Source organism: Procambarus clarkii, chromosome 19 (assembly GCF_040958095.1).
Source record: "Procambarus clarkii isolate CNS0578487 chromosome 19, FALCON_Pclarkii_2.0, whole genome shotgun sequence".
Lineage (NCBI taxonomy): Eukaryota > Metazoa > Arthropoda > Malacostraca > Decapoda > Cambaridae > Procambarus > Procambarus clarkii.
In genome coordinates this window covers 12,738,491-12,756,444 of record NC_091168.1, presented here as the reverse complement: position 1 = coordinate 12,756,444, position 17,954 = coordinate 12,738,491, and the positions used below count along the sequence as shown (strand labels likewise).

The 17,954-nt window shown below is 48.1% G+C and overlaps 1 protein-coding gene across 8 annotated transcripts in view; it reads right to left on the bottom strand.

Annotated features, from left to right (window-relative positions):
- LOC123757627 (kynurenine/alpha-aminoadipate aminotransferase, mitochondrial) overlaps positions 1-17,954 on the bottom strand; it is a 279,339-nt gene that overhangs the window by 240,530 nt on the left and 20,855 nt on the right. The window lies entirely within an intron of this gene.

The window sequence follows — 17,954 nt, the reverse complement described above, 5'->3', positions numbered from 1 at the left end:
TATCACGCCAGGAGTCCCAGGAAAGTCAGTGGTAAGGCTCAACATGAAAACCCATGTAAGGATGACCATAGAGCAGAAACAAGAGTACAGAATGTCTCTTCCTCAACAATTAGGAAAATGTGTACAGCATGGGAAGATTTGCAAACCTTTGGTGAAATGACTCACCCAAATCAAGCTGCAGTAGGCCGTTGCCTTAACCTATTCAATGACACTGTGATGCATCATTACAGACAAATGTTAAAACGAAGGGAAAAACAAATGTCTCTTGACAAATTTGTAGTGAGAAAAACAAGCACTGGACCACAACCAGGTCCTAGTGGTATTTAGGCAAAACGTAGGAGAGAGAGTACCATCAGAGAAAACATCACTGCCTGATGTGAAGGGTACTCCCCCTTCCAAACAGTAACAACTCTTCTCCTCCCCCCTCATCACCATCTCCCATACGCCATCAAGAGCCCTCCATAAAGGTAAGAGAAACTTTGGTACTGTATTGTAGTTAGAAAAAAATTGTATTCAGTATAAAATGTATTTGTATGTTAATATTTTGGAGGGTGGAGAACGGATTAATTCAATTCCCTTTATTTCTTATGGGAAAAATCGCTTCGACTTACGATCCGTCTCTGGGAACAGATTAGCATCGTAAGTCGAGGCCCCATTGCATTTTTATAACTTTTTATTATCCTAATAATACTGTATTACTAAACAAAACCTGTAACCAAAAAACCAGCGTTGAATGTAATGAAACGCCATTTCCTGGGTGAGTCCCAGAGGCTCCCCGGAGCTATCCCAGGCTGATATGCTAATGTCAGACTTTGGCATAAGTCATGTGTATGGAGTTCTTAGGCTTACCGGGGACCACGGCCAGAACCGGGCCTCCTCAGAGAGGCAAGGGGAGCAATGGCCTATAGAAGCCCTCGACCGGAACAGGCACCCAGAAAGGTAAGCGCCTCAAAACAAACCCCTATTCTGATTAAAATTGCTACCAAAAGCCGAACTAGTGGATAGAACTCCCCAACAGAAAACAAGCAAACTAGTGTGACGTCACACGCCGCCGCGCCGCTGTCTGTGCAGCTCCCCCCTCCTCGAGAGGGGGAAGGGAGAGCCCCAGACCCTCCACGCCGGCTACCCACACCTCAGTTCTTGAGGCTGGATGTCAAAAAAGTGAAAAAAACGCCGACTGGAGGGAGGGAGGGAGGGATGCCGGGGAGCCTCCGGGACTCACCCAGAAAGTGGCGTTTCATTACATTCAACGCTGGTTTTCTGGGGGGAGCCCCGTCGGCTCCCCGGAGCTATCTACCCACAGATGGAAAAAGAGGGACTTACCCGGGAGGCGGTTGTCGCTCACTCCTCAACTCGAAGCCGAAACAACTGGCTGCAACTGCCGACTTAAAGCAACACAGGCCCGACGGGGCCCAGAGACATTCACAAGGTAACGAGCAGACAGGACCCTGTTCGACCGCCAAAATCCCTACGCCCAAATATCAGACCAAGACATATTCCCAAAGACGGTAGCAAGAGCCGCGAACTTACGAACGTCATGGGCACAGGGATAGACCGCAGGCTGGCTGGACTTAATAACCCTGCGGACGACCTGGGAGACCCGAACCCGCGAACAGGGAAGAAGGGAAACCGGATCAACCCACAGCGTGTCCCCGGACACAGAAGCCATGACGCGCAAATAACGGCGAAGCGCCGCAATCGGACACAAAACATGATGCCCCCCCGGCCTGACCAACCAAGCATCAACCACCCATGGACCCCTCCGGAACGCAGCAGACTCATTCAGTCTCAGAACAAAACAATCACCACGACCAAAAGAGCAGAAACCCCTGTGCCGGAGGAGAGCATGAAGCTCCCCTACCCGACTCCCAGAGGCCAAAGCCAACAAGAAAAGTGCCTTGGAAAAACAATCCTGGACCGAAGGGGCCACAACGAAATAAGGAGACGAAAGGAAAGCGAGCACTCTGTCCAAAGACCAGGACGGCTCAGGCGATGCATGAGCAGGCCGGAGGTGAAACAATGCACGAGACAGCTTGCGAAACAGCGCAGACGTAACATTGATACCGAAGGCAAGCGGAAGCGGCACCGCCAGCGCCGCACGATATGAGGCGACAGTGTTAGGCATAAGATGACGGTCCTGAAACAACCACGAGAGGAAGGACAAGACCACCCGAACAGACAAGGAACTAACATGACGAAGACGCAAAAAGAAACAGAAGGACCGCCAGGAAACTTCATACTGCTGCCGAGAAGAAGCCCTCAGGTGGGACACCAACAAGGAGGCCACCTGATCACCATAGAGATGATGATTGACTCGAGTCAAAAAACCCATACGCGAAGACTCGAGGAGAAGATCGATCCAGCCACGTGACGTACCGGCCCGATCTGCTGAAAGAGGCAGAGCCGCAGGAAAACCCTCGGGTTCGGACACCGAGCAACCAGCGCCTGAAACCAAGGCTGGGCCGGCCACCAAGGGGCCAGAAGGACAATTCTCCTCTGGTAAGTCTCTAAGCGAGTCAGGACCTGGAGCAACAGCCGAACTGGGGGAAAGAAGTACAGGAACCCCCACCTCGACCAGTCTAGCCGAAAGGCATCGACCCCAACGGCCTCGCGATCGGGGAAGGGCGCCGCATAAACTGGAAGACGCGGCGACCACGCCGACGCGAAGAGGTCCACCTCAGGGCGCTCGAACGTCTGGCAAAGCCAATGGAAGAACTCTTCGTCGACCGTCCACTCCGTGGAGAGGGGAACGGAGCGAGACAGGGCATCAGCCAAGATGTTGGACACCCCCTGTACGTGAACCGCCAGGAGAGCCAAACCCCGAGAACTCGGCAGACAAGTCACCCGAAGCGACCAACCCCAAAGAGACAAGGACCGCATCGAACCCCCGTGGTTCAGGCAATGAACCACCAGAGAGCAGTCCGAATGGAGCCGAATCGTCGATCCGCGGGCCACCCGAATCCTCCCCAGAGTAAACCACACTGCCGTGAACTCCCGCACCGTGCTGTGAGCTCGACGGAAGGACGGATCCCAACGCCCCTGGCCGGCCTGGTGAGCACTGGTCACAAAATCCCAGCCGAGAGACGACGCATCTGTGTACACATCGAGCGAGGGCTCGAGTAGGCGCCAAGGCACTGAACCCCGAAAAACCTGAAGAGGAAGCCGGTGACGCAGCAACCGACGCAAGGCCCCCGGGGGTCGAACTCTGCGATCGCGAGAGGCGGAAGGGGGGACCCCGAAGGAACCAGAACAGCCGTCAAAGCCAAACCCGATCCGACGGGTAGACCACCATCGCGAAGTTCAGGCTCCCGCACAGCCTCTCGAGCAACCGCTGGGAGACCCGAGGGCCCTCCAGAAACAGACGAAGGTGGGACCGCAGCCGCAGGAGAGACTCTGGAGGGAGAGACAAGGAGGCGGTTCGAGAGTCCCAAACGAGACCCAGCCAAGTCCGAACCTGAGAGGGAACCAGATGGGACTTCCTCCAGTTCACCAAGAACCCGAACCCGGCGAGCTGGGAAAGAATCAAATCCCTGGCTAGCAAGCAAGCTGACCGGCTGGGAGCCCAAACCAGCCAGTCGTCGAGGTAGGCCAACACCCGAACACCTAGGAGACGCAAACGAGCCACCACAACCCGTGTAAGGCGCGTGAACATGCGAGGTGCCAGGTTCAACCCGAACGGGAGACAACGAAAGCGGTAACCCAGACGCCCCACAACAAAACCGAGCCAGTCCCTGAACCGTGGATGAATCGGGACAAGCCAATAAGCGTCCTGGAGGTCCAGGGACACCGTCCAAGCGCCCGGCTCCAAGAGGAGCCAAACCTGAGACAGCGTAGTCATCCAAAAGGAGGGGCAATGAACCCAGGGGTTCAGACAGGACAAGTCCAGAATGAACCGCAGGTCCGCGCAGTCCCGTTTCGGAACCGGAAACAGAAGGGAAACCCATCTGAGGGACGTCGTTGTTTCGACGACGCCCAAGCGTACCCACTCTGAGGGGCCACCCAACGCCACCGCAGGCCGCAAGACACGACCCGAAAGGCCCATGAATCGTGGGACCAGGCGTGGGCGAACAGTGCAAGCCGCCCCCCCCCCCCCCATCACCCCGTCAATGGGGCAAACCGCAAAAGGGCCGGCGACCCTTACGAGACCCAGAACACCGCACAGAGCGAACACCGCGCCGACCAGACAAGGGAGGGTCCGCAGGAGGAGCCAAACCCGAACCTGACACCAGAGGCCTACCACGACGAGAGGAACCCCGAGCCCTGGCACGACCTTTCTGGGAAGACCCACCCCAGGACCCCCGGAAAACCAACTCCGACATCGGACGACAAGCCGCCGACGCAGCCTGAATAAACTGTGCCACGGCCGACTCCTCAAACAGAAGAGGAGAAAAAGGTGAAGAACACCTAAGAGCCAGAGCCCAAGCAGATTCCACGGAGGAACCCAGCACCGTCTGCCGACATGCGAGACGGGAAACATAAAACAGGGAAATCGCATCCCGCAAAATCGGCGTGAACAGCTTCAACAAGGCAGCCGACGAATGCGCAGCCGAGGACAAGGTGCCGGTCCCCGGGACGGACCCAAGCGTCCTCACATCCTCCACGAGCCAATCCGAGGACAGCTCCAGGAGGGAAAAAGAGCCGCAAGGCCGAAGCCAAAAGGCCCCGGGCCCGCAAGTCCTCTGCAACGAGCACCGCCGAAAGGGTGGGAACCTGCACATGGAGCTGAATAACGCCCACATCGCGGGGAAGGGCAGGGGCAAACAAGCACTCATTCAAGTACTCAAGCTCGCCCCCAGGAAAACCTGAAGCACCGTGGAAGCTTCCCGCCCCCAGGAAAACCTGAAGCACCGTGGAAGCTTCCCGCCACTCCAGCGTGCGGGAACGACAGAAGGAATGCCAGGAATCCAGAACAAACAAGGGGCAGTCTGCTAGCCAGGACGACTCCGGAACCTCGTAACGGAGCCAGAAAGGGAACGAAGTCCCAAACCTGAATTCGGACGGATCCGTTTCCAAGGCATAATCCGGGTCACGCAGGAGGTAAGCTGCAAAGGCCGCTCGCACCACCAGGTTGGACGCGATAAGCCGAAAACCTCCGGAAGGACGGAACCGACGTACCCGGGGGAACACGGAACCGAACCCGGGGAGGGGCCGACACCAAATCCAACTCGTACGCAGAGGGGGGAAAAGAAAACCCCACTCCTTGTAACAATAAGCCCCGCTCAGAGGGAAGAAAAACCCAGGCGGGGTCCAGCAGGGCCCAAGGCCCCCAAGTCAGCCCCTCCCCAGCCTCGAGGTCCTTCACCACAGGACCCGAGGCCGAGTCCTCTCCCCAAGCCCCGACCCCACAAGACAAGGACGGAGCAGCCGGAAAAGCTGGAGGAAGGGGGGCCCACTGGTCAGACCCAGAAGCTTCGGCCGGGAGACAAGACTCGAATGCCTCTGCCGCCCCCCCGGAAGGGGCACCCCCTGAAGCTGCCCGAGTCTCAAGATCAAGTAACCCCTGCTCCGACCCCGAAACCCTCAGACGCTACGGGGCCGGAAGCAGGGGGAAGGGGGGACCAGAACGAACAGAAGGGGAAGGACGAGGAGATGCGGACTGAACCAGGATCGAAGCGACCCCCACCCCAAGTCCAGGTCTCGAAAAGCAAAGCGGGGCAGCCCCGGGGCATCCGGGTGAGCAACCAACCGAGCGCGTTGCAACAGACGAAACCTAGACTGCAACGCACGCGCCGCCTGTACCCGAAGAGAATCATCAGAGGATTGGGTAAATTGAGTCACAAGCAAGCAGCAACACTCACAGGACTCAGGGTCGAAAGTATCATCGACCCAACAGGCAGCGTGGCAGAGGCAAAAACAATGAGGGTCACCCTGAGACAAGGGGACCGAGCAACCCTCAAACTCGCACACAGCTAAAACTAAATGGGTAGAACACCTAGAGAGAAATGATATAATATCAGACAGACAGTATGGTTTTCGATCTGGAAGATCCTGTGTATCGAATTTACTCAGTTTCTATGATCGAGCCACAGAGATATTACAGGAAAGAGATGGTTGGGTTGACTGCATCTATCTGGACCTAAAAAAGGCTTTCGACAGAGTTCCACATAAGAGGTTGTTCTGGAAACTGGAAAATATTGGAGGGGTGACAGGTAAGCTTCTATCATGGATGAAAAATTTTCTGACTGATAGAAAAATGAGGGCAGTAATCAGAGGCAATGTATCAGAATGGAGAAATGTCACAAGTGGAGTACCACAGGGTTCAGTTCTTGCACCAGTGATGTTTATTGTGTACATAAATGATCTACCAGTTGGTATACAGAATTATATGAACATGTTTGCTGATGATGCTAAGATAATAGGAAGGATAAGAAATTTAGATGACTGTCATGCCCTTCAAGAAGACCTGGACAAAATAAGTATATGGAGCACCACTTGGCAAATGGAATTTAATGTTAATAAATGTCATGTTATGGAATGTGGAATAGGAGAACATAGACCCCACACAACCTATATATTATGTGAGAAATCTTTAAAGAATTCTGATAAAGAAAGAGATCTAGGAGTGGTTCTAGATAGAAAACTATCACCTGAGGACCACATAAAGAATATTGTGCAAGGAGCCTATGCTATGCTTTCTAACTTCAGAATTGCATTTAAATACATGGATGGCGATATACTAAAGAAATTGTTCATGACTTTTGTTAGGCCAAAGCTAGAATATGCAGCTGTTGTGTGGTGCCCATATCTTAAGAAGCACATCAACAAACTGGAAAAGGTGCAAAGACATGCTACTAAGTGGCTCCCAGAACTGAAGGGCAAGAGCTACGAGGAGAGGTTAGAAGCATTAAATATGCCAAAACTAGAAGACAGAAGAAAAAGAGGTGATATGATCACTACATACAAAATAGTTACAGGAATTGATAAAATCGACAGGGAAGACTTCCTGAGACCTGGAATTTCAAGAACAAGAGGTCATAGATTTAAACTAGCTAAACACAGATGCCGAAGAAATATAAGAAAATTCACCTTCGCAAATAGAGTGGTAGACGGTTGGAACAAGTTAAGTGAGAAGGTGGTGGAGGCCAAGACCGTCAGTAGTTTCAAAGCGTTATATGACAAAGAGTGCTGGGAAGACGGGACACCACGAGCGTAGCTCTCATCCTGTAACTACACTTAGGTAATTACACTTAGGTAATTACAGCGAGTGGGGACTCCGGGGTCACATCCATCGGACCCACGTGCCCAATAGGGGATTCCCAGGGTGTTGAGCATTTACTTTAAGAGGACTCGCGCTCAGGTAGTCCCAGGCAGGGTGCTGCAAACCGGCGCCCAAAACTACCAAGCGAACTTCTATAGCTGAACCCCAGGGACGTGTACACTCACGGGGACCTAGCAGGGGGCGCCACCAAGGAGAACAGTGGAAGGGCAAAAACAAACTGTATAAAATGACAGAACCCCCCACCAGGCAAAAACAAAAAGAAAAACAAAACCCCGCAAGAGGACAGTGAACCCCAAGGAACAGAGCCGGCCGCTATGTCGGGAATACAAGCTGTGCAGCACCCTGCGCCCCTACCAGTGCAAACTGCCTCTTACCTGCTGGTAACAAGGGAGAACAGAACACCCAAGAGCCCAACAGGTGGCCGAAACACTGAAAGGTAAAACGGACCAGCAGAGGCAGACCCCGAGGAGCCTGTGGAAGGTGGCCCCAAGCCCCAAAGGCAGTACTTACAGGGCACCTAGGGAAGGCAGCCCTAGGCTCATGCAGCCCGAGTACTGAAGATAACTCCTGGCTCTCGCACCCACAAAAACAAACACCACACGCAAAGCACAGTGCTGTAGCAACACCGGAGCCAGAGCACACGACCTTCGCCTATAGCATCAGCCTCAAGAACTGAGGTGTGGGTAGACGGCGTGGGGGGTCTGGGGCTCCCCCTCCCCCTTCCGGGGAGGGGGGAGCTGTGCAGACAGCGGCGCGGCGGCGTGTGACGTCACACTAGTTTGCTTGTTTTCTGTTGGGGAGTTCTATCCACTAGTTCGGCTTTTGGTAGCAATTTTAACCAGAATAGGGGTTTGTTTTGAGGCGCTTACCTTTCTGGGTGCCTGTTCCGGTCGATGGCAGACATAGAATGCTTCCAACCACACGGGGGCTTCTATAGGCCATTGCTCCCCTTGCCTCTCTGAGGGGGCCCGGTTCTGGCCGTGGTCCCCGGTAGGCCTAAGAACTCCATACACATGACTAATGCCAAAGTCTGACATTAGCATATCAGCCTGGGATAGCTCTGGGGAGCCGACGGGGCTCCCCCCAGAAATATATATGATAATGCACATCCAGAATTTAAAAAACAAATCTGGTTAACGGGTAGTGTGTGAACAAATCCACAAGGACCGTGACAAGGATTCGAACCTGCGTCCGGGAGCATCCCAGACACTGCCTTAATCGACTGAGCTGCGACAGGGTAAAAGGGTTGAAACCGAATTTCTACTGAACTTACTGGATCCCGTAGCCTCTCCGAGGCACAAACCAGGCTTTTACACAACCCCCCCCTGCACCCGAGCTATGTCAATAGGCCATTCTCCCTCTTCGCCCTTACATCATCATCACACAGAGATCACACTAACGTGATGCATCAAATGAACTAACATCATCAAGTGTGATGATGTAAGGGCGAAGAGGGAGAACGGCCTATTGACATAGCTCGGGTGCAGGGGAGGGGTTGTGTAAAAGCCTGGTTTGTGCCTCGGAGAGGCTACAGGATCCAGTAAGTTCAGTAGAACTTCGGTTTCAACCCTTTTACCCTGTCGTAGCTCAGTCGATTAAGGCAGTGTCTGGGATGCTCCCGGACGCAGGTTCGAATCCTCGTCACGGCCCTTGTGGATTTGTTCATTTGATGCATCACGTTAGTGTGATCTGTGTGTGACGGGTAGTGTGTGTTAGGCTTATCGCAGTGAGCCAGTCCCTCCCCCAACCCCCCTACATCCCATACACTCTCTCTCCCCTTAACCCTTAAAATCACAACACATCATTTGGTGTGTTGAGTAACTTGCTATAAATTGTGCATCACATCATATGATGTATTGGAGTACTACGCAAGATTTAAACGGCCCACGGATACACGGGGTTCACCACACCTTCATCAGGGCTCTTGTAAACAGACGCCATTTAAAAAAAAAATAGCGGGCCAAATTCCTGGGTGTGAGGGGCCTCAGTATTGAGTGAGCCACCAAGCCTGACGCACACAGCATGAGCTCACAGCACTGCTGTTCAGCTTGTGACCACAGTATTGCCTAAAAATGCCATAATATATATGTTCATGCTATTATTTAGTGATGATAATACAGTGGTACCTCGAACAACGAATTTAATCCGTTCCGGCACCGCCGTCGTCATATGAAATGGACGTCATACAAAACGAATGTCCCTATTGACATTAATGGTAATCAAATTAATCCGTTTTACCACCGAAAAAACATCACTATAATATTCGATAATCAAAATAATGGAGCAGCCTCCCTTACATACACTGCACAAACCTTTATGACATTTTTCTTTCTTCAAATTTGAGGTGAGGAAGGGAGGAAGTGGCAGCCAGTGGCGGGCTGCCACTGACTGCCACTCAGCATACCAACTTAGTGGTTCGTTATGGTGAACACGAATGTAAATACTTATATATAACCTGTATATACAGTGTAATAACAGTAAGAGGAGTGTGGGGAAGAAGCCATTTTGGTGATGGGGGTGGTAACATCTGCATAATTTGTCATGTTGGTAGGGGTGGCCACTATGCTCTTTGGGCACTATACCAGCTTAGTTGAACAGTTATGGTGAACAAAACATGTAGATACTTACATATAATGTGCATATATATAGGGTGATAACACCACAAACAGTATTGTTGGGAGTGAAATTTTAGTGCGTCTGACCTTGAATGTGTGTGAGGGAGGCAGCCACCAGCTGACTGTGTGTAGCAACGTCTCTTAGTGCCTGAAGTAACTATATCAGCTTAGTTGTACACTTGTGATGAACAAAACATGTAGATACTTATATATAACCTCTGTATATAGTGAATAAAAACAAATACAGTATTGTGGGAGGAGAATGTGGGCAAGTCAGGTGAGGTGAAGGAGGGAGGAAGTGGCAGCCAGTAGCAGGCTGCCACCGGCTGCCACCGGCTGCCACTCAGCATACCAACTGAATGGTTAGTTATGGTGAACACGAGTGTAGATACTTACATACAATGTCTGTATATAGTGAATACAAGCAAAAACAGTATGGTGGGAGGAGAATGTGGGCGAGTGAGGTGTTGAGGGAGTGAGTGGCAGCGAGTGGCTGGCTGGTGAGTGGCGGTCACTCCTCGTTGCTTTTTGACTCATAATACCAACTTAGCGGTTCGTTATGGTGAACAAAACATGCAGATACTTATATATATAACCTGCATATATAGTGTAATAACCGACAAAGTATTTGTTCAATGTTTGATGAACATAATAATTAAATCAACAATATACCTGGTTGATACCTGGTTGATGGAGTTCTGGGAGTTCTTCTACTCCCCAAGCTCGGCCCGAGGCCAGGCTTGACTTGTGAGAGTTTGGTCCACTAGGCTGTTGCTTGGAGCGGCCCGCAGGCCCACATACCCACCACAGCCCAGTTAGTCCGGCACTCCTTGGAGGAATAAATCTAGTTTCCTCTTGAAGATGTCCACGGTTGTTCCGGCAATATTTCTTATGCTCGCTGGGAGGATACTGAACAACCATGGACCTCTGATGTTTATACAGTGTTCTCTGATTGTGCCTATGGCACCTCTGCTCTTCACTGGTTCTATTCTGCATTTTGTTCCATATAATTCACTCCAGTACGTTGTTATTTTACTGTGTAGATTTGGTACTTGGCCCTCCAGTATCTTCCAGGTGTATATTATTTGATATCTCTCTCGTCTTCTTTCTAGTGAGTACATTTGGAGGGCTTTGAGACGATCCCAATAATTTAGGTGCTTTATCGCGTCTATGCGTGCCATATATGTTCTCTGTATTCCCTCTATTTCAGCAATCTTTCCTGCTCTGAAGGGGGAAGTGAGTACTGAGCAGTACTCAAGACGGGACAACACAAGTGACTTGAAGAGTACAACCATTGTGATGGGATCCCTGAATTTGAAAGTTCTCATAATCCATCCTATCATTTTTCTGGCTGTCGCAATATTTGCTTGGTTATGTTCCCTAAACGTTAGGCCGTCAGACATCATTATTCCCAAATCCTGTACATGCTGTTTTCCTACTATGGGCACATTTGATTGTGTTTTGTACCCTGTATTATGTTTAAGGTCCTCATTTTTACCATACCTGAGTACCTGGAATTTATCACTGTTAAACATCGTGTTATTTTCTGTTGCCCAGTCGAAAACTTTATTAATATCAGCTTGAAGTTTTTCAATGTCTTCAGCCGAGGTAATTTTCATACTAATTTTTGTGTCATCTGCAAAGGATGATACGAAGCTGTGACTTGTATTTTTGTCTATATCTGATATGAGAATAAGGAAAAGCAGCGGTGCAAGGACTGTACCCTGAGGTACAGAGCTTTTAACTGCGCTCGGATTAGATTTTATATGGTTGACCGTTACTCGCTGAGTCCTGTTTGACAGAAACTGAGTATCCAGCGTCCTACTTTACCGGTTATTCCCATTGACTTCATTTTATGTGCTATCACGCCATGGTCACATTTATCGAAAGCCTTTGCAAAGTCCGTGTATATCACATCAGCATTCTGTTTTTCTTCTAATGCTTCAGTGACTTTGTCGTAGTGCTCAAGTAGCTGTGAGAGGCACGATCTTCCCGCTCGAAATCCATGTTGGCCTGGGTTGTGAAGGTCATTGGTCTCCATGAAATTGGTGACCTGACTCCTAATCACTCTCTCAAACACTTTTATTTTGTGCAATGTTAGTGCAACTGGTTTATAATTCTTTGCCAATGCTTTGCTCCCTCCCTTGTGTAGAGGGGCTGTCTGCTACTTTAAGTGCATCTGGTATCTCCCCTGTGTCCAAGCTCTTCCTCCACACTATACTGAGTGCCTGTGCTACCGACACTTTGCATTTCTTTATAAATATTGAATTCCATGAATCTGGACCTGGGGCCGAGTGCATGGGCATGTTTTCAATTTCTCTTTCAAAGTCTAGTGCGCTCGTGTTGATATCAGTTATATTTACAGGGATTTGAATATCCCGCATAAAGAACTTGTCTGGATCTTCCACTTTCATGTTGTTTATTGAAGTGCTAAACATGTCCTCATACTGCTTTTTTAGGATTTCACTAATTTCTTTGTCATCCTCCGTGTATGAACCTTCACTTGTACGAATAGGTCCAATACTGGCAATGGTTTTTGCTTTTGATTTCGCATATGTGAAGAAGTATTTTGGATTTTTCTTTATTTCATGAATTGCTTTCTGTTCTAACTGCCTTTCTTCAGTTTGATATGAGTGTTTCAATTTCCGCTCGATTTCTTCAATGTCCCTATTTAAATTATTCCTTCTTTGACGGGAAATTCGTGTCTGCACACCATAATTCACACATTTATTATATATCACACTACACACTAATGAATAACATTACAGCAAAAAAAATACGAAAAATCAGAGATATTGAAATATTTAGGTAATTATCTCTTCGTGGCCACTCCTGCCTGACATCTGGCGCGCAACAGACCGCTTGGGACATACGCTAAGTCAGCGCCTGTTTTTTGCCAGACTTTCCTGCCCTATAGCAGGCAATATATGCCACTTACGATTTTGTTATTATTTTTCCCATGATCAGAGAACACAAATTAACAGGTTTTTAAGAAAAAAAAATATTTTTCTTTTGGTATGCGCCTGTGGGTGACAAATGCTAATTATAATTAGCCCTGAGCAACACAAGGGTTAAATGTCACGTAGTTCCACTCAACCTCCATCCGTCCCTCCCTGCCTCTGTGCATGCCTGCTTGCCAACCTGCCTCCCTCTCTGCCAGCCTGCCTGCCTCTCTGCCAGCCTGCCTGCTTGATGGGGTTCTGGGAGTTGTTCTACTCCTTGTTCTACTCTACTACTCTCGACTTGTGAGAGTTTGGTCCACCAGTCTGTTACTTGGAGCGGCCCGCAGGCCCACATACCCACCACAGCCCGGCTGATCCGGAATTTCTCTTAGAAAACAGTCCAGTTTTCTCTTGAAGATGTCCACGGTTGTTCCGGCAATATTTCTTATAGTCGCTGGGAGGACGTTGAACAACCGCGGACCTCTGATGTTTATACAGTGTTCTCTGATTGTGCCTATGGCACCTCTGCTCTTCACTGGTTCAATCTTGCATTTTCTTCCATATCGTTCACTCCAGTACGTTGTTATTTTACTGTGTAGATTTGGGACCTGGCCCTCTAGTACTTTCCATGTGTATATTATTGGTATCTCTCTCTCATCTCCTTTCTAGAGAGTACATTTGGAGAGCTTCGAGACGATCCCAATAATTTAGGTGTTTTATCTCATCTATGCGTGCCGTATATGTTCTCTGCATGCATGCATGCATGCATGCCAGCCTGCATGCCAGCCAGCCTGCATGCCAGCCAGCCAGCCTGCATGCCAGCCAGCCAGCCTGCATGCCAGCCAGCCAGCCAGCCTGCATGCCAGCCAGCCAGCCAGCCAGTCTGCATGCCAGCCAGCCAGCCAGCCAGCCAGCCAGCCAGCCAGCCAGCCAGCCAGCCAGCCAGCCTCCCTCCCAGCCGACCTCCCTCCCTCCCAGCCTCCCTCCCTCCCTCCCTCCCAGCTGACCTTCCTCACTAATTCTCCTCCTCTCTCACATACTACCTCCCACCCAAGCTCCCTCATCCATCCACCCACCAGTCAGCCATTACTGACGCAATGCCTGCACTTGGAGCCGACATGATGCACAGATGTTCCTTGATTATGCAGATATGTAAAACAAAGTCACAGAATGAACACTCCAGTCTCGTGACAAATCATATTAATAGAAACAATAGGCTGTGAATCTGTGAAGTCACAGGGTAGAAGGCACTCTAGAGTGATGGCGCCCAACACGGTTGGTGGGCAAACTAGACCATCTCCCACCCACCCATCCATCCACCACCCCGAGCCAGCACGACGCTTGACGCACAGTGCAGTTTTTGCAAACAAAAATTTTTGGTTGCAAAGAAAAAGAGATAACATCTAGGTCAGAAAGAGCTGTAGAAGAAGAAAAAGTAGTAGATAAAATTGTTGGCCTCGTGGAAGGTCTTACAACCATAGAGAATGTGTGCGACTACAGGAGAATAGGCAGATACGTAAAAGGGAAAGATCGACCTTTGAGGATCACCCTAAACAGTGCCAAACAGATGGATGAAGTACTAAGGAATGCTAGAAAATTACAAAGTGATGAGGATGGGAAAGTGTGGTCGTTAAGATGAGATATTTCAAAAGAAGATAGAGAGAAGCTGAAACTGAACCTCGCCGAGGCAAAACGTTTAAATGAGAGCAGGAATGAAGAAGAAATCAATTCTTTTTTCTACAAAGTGATAGGGGTAGGCAGACCAGTAAAGTAGTACATAAAGGCAAACCAACAAAATCATTAGAGAGAGGGAGAGTGAAAAATAAGAAGATGGGGAATAAGTTCCTGAAGATTGCATACACCAACATAGATGGAGTAAGATCGAAAATGCTGGAGTTAAGTGATGTAATACAGCTGCAGACACCAGACATTGTTGCACTCACGAAGACAAAACTTGAAATTGTTATTTTAAATGAGGTCATATTCCCAAGGGGCTACTCAACTTGGAGACGGGACAGAAAAATTAGGAAAGGTGGTGGCATTGCTGTGCCGGTGAAAGAACACCTAAAGGTGAAGGAAATAATGACTGCCAATCCACAAGAAGTTGACATAATAGCACTAGAGATCTGCCATGAGGATGATAAACTAATGATCATAAATGCATATAGTCCACCGCCAAGCAGCACATGGTCAAAGAAGGAGCTAGATAGTAAACGAGAAGGTCTTGTAACAATAATGAGAGAGATCATAGCGAGAGCGGATAACGATAGTTCACGACTGTTGATAGTCGGCGACTTTAACTTGAAATCCATAGACTGGGAAGCATATGAAGCTAAAACAGAAGATTTTTGGACCTGTATATTTGTAGACCTCATCCTGGAAACATTCTTGTATCAACATGTTAAACAAGCTACGAGGATGAGGGAAGGGAATGTTCCCTCCATGCTAGATTTGATATTTACCAGGAAGGAGGAAGAAATATTTGACATTCAGTACCTTCCTCCCTTGGGTAAAAGTGACCATGTCTTTTTGGGAATAAAGTATGCAATGCGTTATAATCTGGAAGAAAATATGAAGGTTGATGCAATTGAAAAACTGACTTTAGGAGAGGACATTATGGCAAACTTAGAAAAAATTTTACTGAGTATAATTGGACAGACTTGTTGCTAGGCAAGGAAGTGAATGAGATATATGTCAAGTTTTGTGAAATATATGATAAAGGCACAAAAAAATTTATACCAAAACAGAGATGCAGAACTAGAAAACAGGATTGGTTCAATAGAAATTGCAAGAGGGCCAGAGACCAAAAGACACAAAAATGGAATCAATACAGTTAGAGGCCAAACCCCCAAACATACCAGCGATACAAAGATGCGAGAAACAACTACACGGCAGTAAGGAGAGAGGCAGAAAGAAATTTTGAAAAAGGGATTGCAGACAAATGTAAAACAGAACCAAGTCTATTCTATAAATTCATAAACAACAAATTACAGGTAAAGGATAATATTCAGAGGTTGAAAATAGTTAATAGATTCACGGAAAATGAAAAGGAAATGTGTGAAACACTAAACGAAAAGTTCCAAAGTGTGTTTGTACAAAATGAAATCTTTAGGGAACCAGACACAATAAGAATTCCAAGAGAACAACATAGAGCACATAGAGGTGTCTATCTTGAGGTTGTCTTGAGATGATTTCGGGGCTTTTTAGTGTCCCCGCGGCCCGGTCCTCGACCAGGCCTCCACCCCCAGGAAGCAGCCCGTGACAGCTGGCTAACACCCAGGTACCTATTTTACTGCTAGGTAACAGGGGCATACGGTGAAAGAAACTCTGCCCGTTGTTTCTCGCCGGCGCCTGGGATCGAACCCAGGACCACAGGATCACAAGTCCAGCGTGCTGTCCGCTCGGCCGACCGGCTCCCCCCGGCTCTAGAGACGAAGTGGAAAAAATGCTCAAGGAGCTAAATAAGAACAAAGAAGTTGGTCCAGATGGAGTTTCACCATAGGTTCTGAGAGAATGTGCACCTGAGCTCAGCATTCCACTTCAACTGATTTTTCAGGCATCCCTGTTTACAGGAATTGTAGCTGATGTGTGGAAAAAGGCTAACATAGTTCCAATCTACAAAAGTGGAAGCAGGGAAGACCCCCTTAATTATAGACCGGTATCACTGACAAGTGTAATAAGTCAAAATATTGGAAAAAAAATTAAAGCTAAATGGGTAGAACACCTGGAGAGAAATTATATAATATCAGAGAGAGTATGGTTTTCGATCTGGAAGATCCTGTGCATTGAATTTACTCAGTTTCTATGATCGAGCAACAGAGATATTACAGGAAAGAGATGGTTGGGTTGACTGCATCTATCTGGACCTAAAAAAAAGGCTTTTGACAGAGTTCCACATAAGAGGTTGTTCTGGAAACTGGAAAATATTGGAGGGGTGACAGGTAAGCTTCTAACATGGATGAAAAATTTTCTGACTGATAGAAAAATGAGGGCAGTAATCAGAGGCAATGTATTGGACTGGAGAAATGTCACAAGTGGAGTACCACAGGGTTCAGTTCTTGCACCAGTGATGTTTATTGTCTACATAAATGATCTACCAGTTGGTATACAGAATTATATGAACATGTTTGCTGTTGATGCTAAGATAATACGAAGGATAAGAAACTTAGATGATTGTCATGCCCTTCAAGATGACCTGGACAAAATAAGTATATGGAGCACCACTTGGCAAATGGAATTTAATGTTAATAAATGCCATGTTATGGAATGTGGAATAGGAAAACATAGACCTCACACAACCAATATATTATGTGAGAAATCTTTAAAGAATTCTGATAAAGAAAGAGATCTAGGGGTGGTTCTAGACAGAAAACTATCACCTGAGGACCACATAAAGAATATTGTGCAAGGAGCTTATGCCACGTTTTCTAACTTCAGAATTGCTTTTAAATACATGGATGGCGATATACTAAAGAAATTGTTCACGACTTCTGTTTGGCCAAAGCTAGAATATGCAGCGGTTGTGTGGTGCCCATATCTTAAGAAGCACATCAACAAACTGGAAAAGGTGCAAAGACATGCTACTAAGTGGCTCCCAGAACTGAAGGGCAAGAGCTACGAGGAGAGATTAGAGGCATTATATATGCTAAAACTAGAAGACAGAAGAAAAAGAGGTGATATGATCACTACATACAAAATAGTAACAGGAATTGATAAAATCGATAGGGAAGATTTCCTGAGACCTGGAACTTTAAGAAAAAGAGGTCATAGATTTAAACTAGCTAAACACAGATGCCGAAGAAATATAAGAAAATTCACTTTCGCAAACAGAGTGGTAGACGGTTGGAACAAGTTAGGTGAGAAGGTGGTGGAGGCCAAGACCGTCAGTAATTTTAAAGCGTTATATGACAAAGAGTGCTGGGAAGACGGGACACCACAAGCGTAGCTCTCATCCTGTAACTACACTTAGGTAATTACACACAACTGATGTTCCCTCCCTCCCTCAATGGTTCAAAGCCAGATGCACTAACATTCCTCCTTCAAGTGTAATTATTTTTTTTTACCCAAGTGTAGTTACAGGATGAGAGCTACACTCGTGGTGTCCCGTCTTCCCAGCACTCTGTCATATAACGCTTTGAAACTACTGACGGTCTTGGCCTCCACCACCTTCTCACTTAA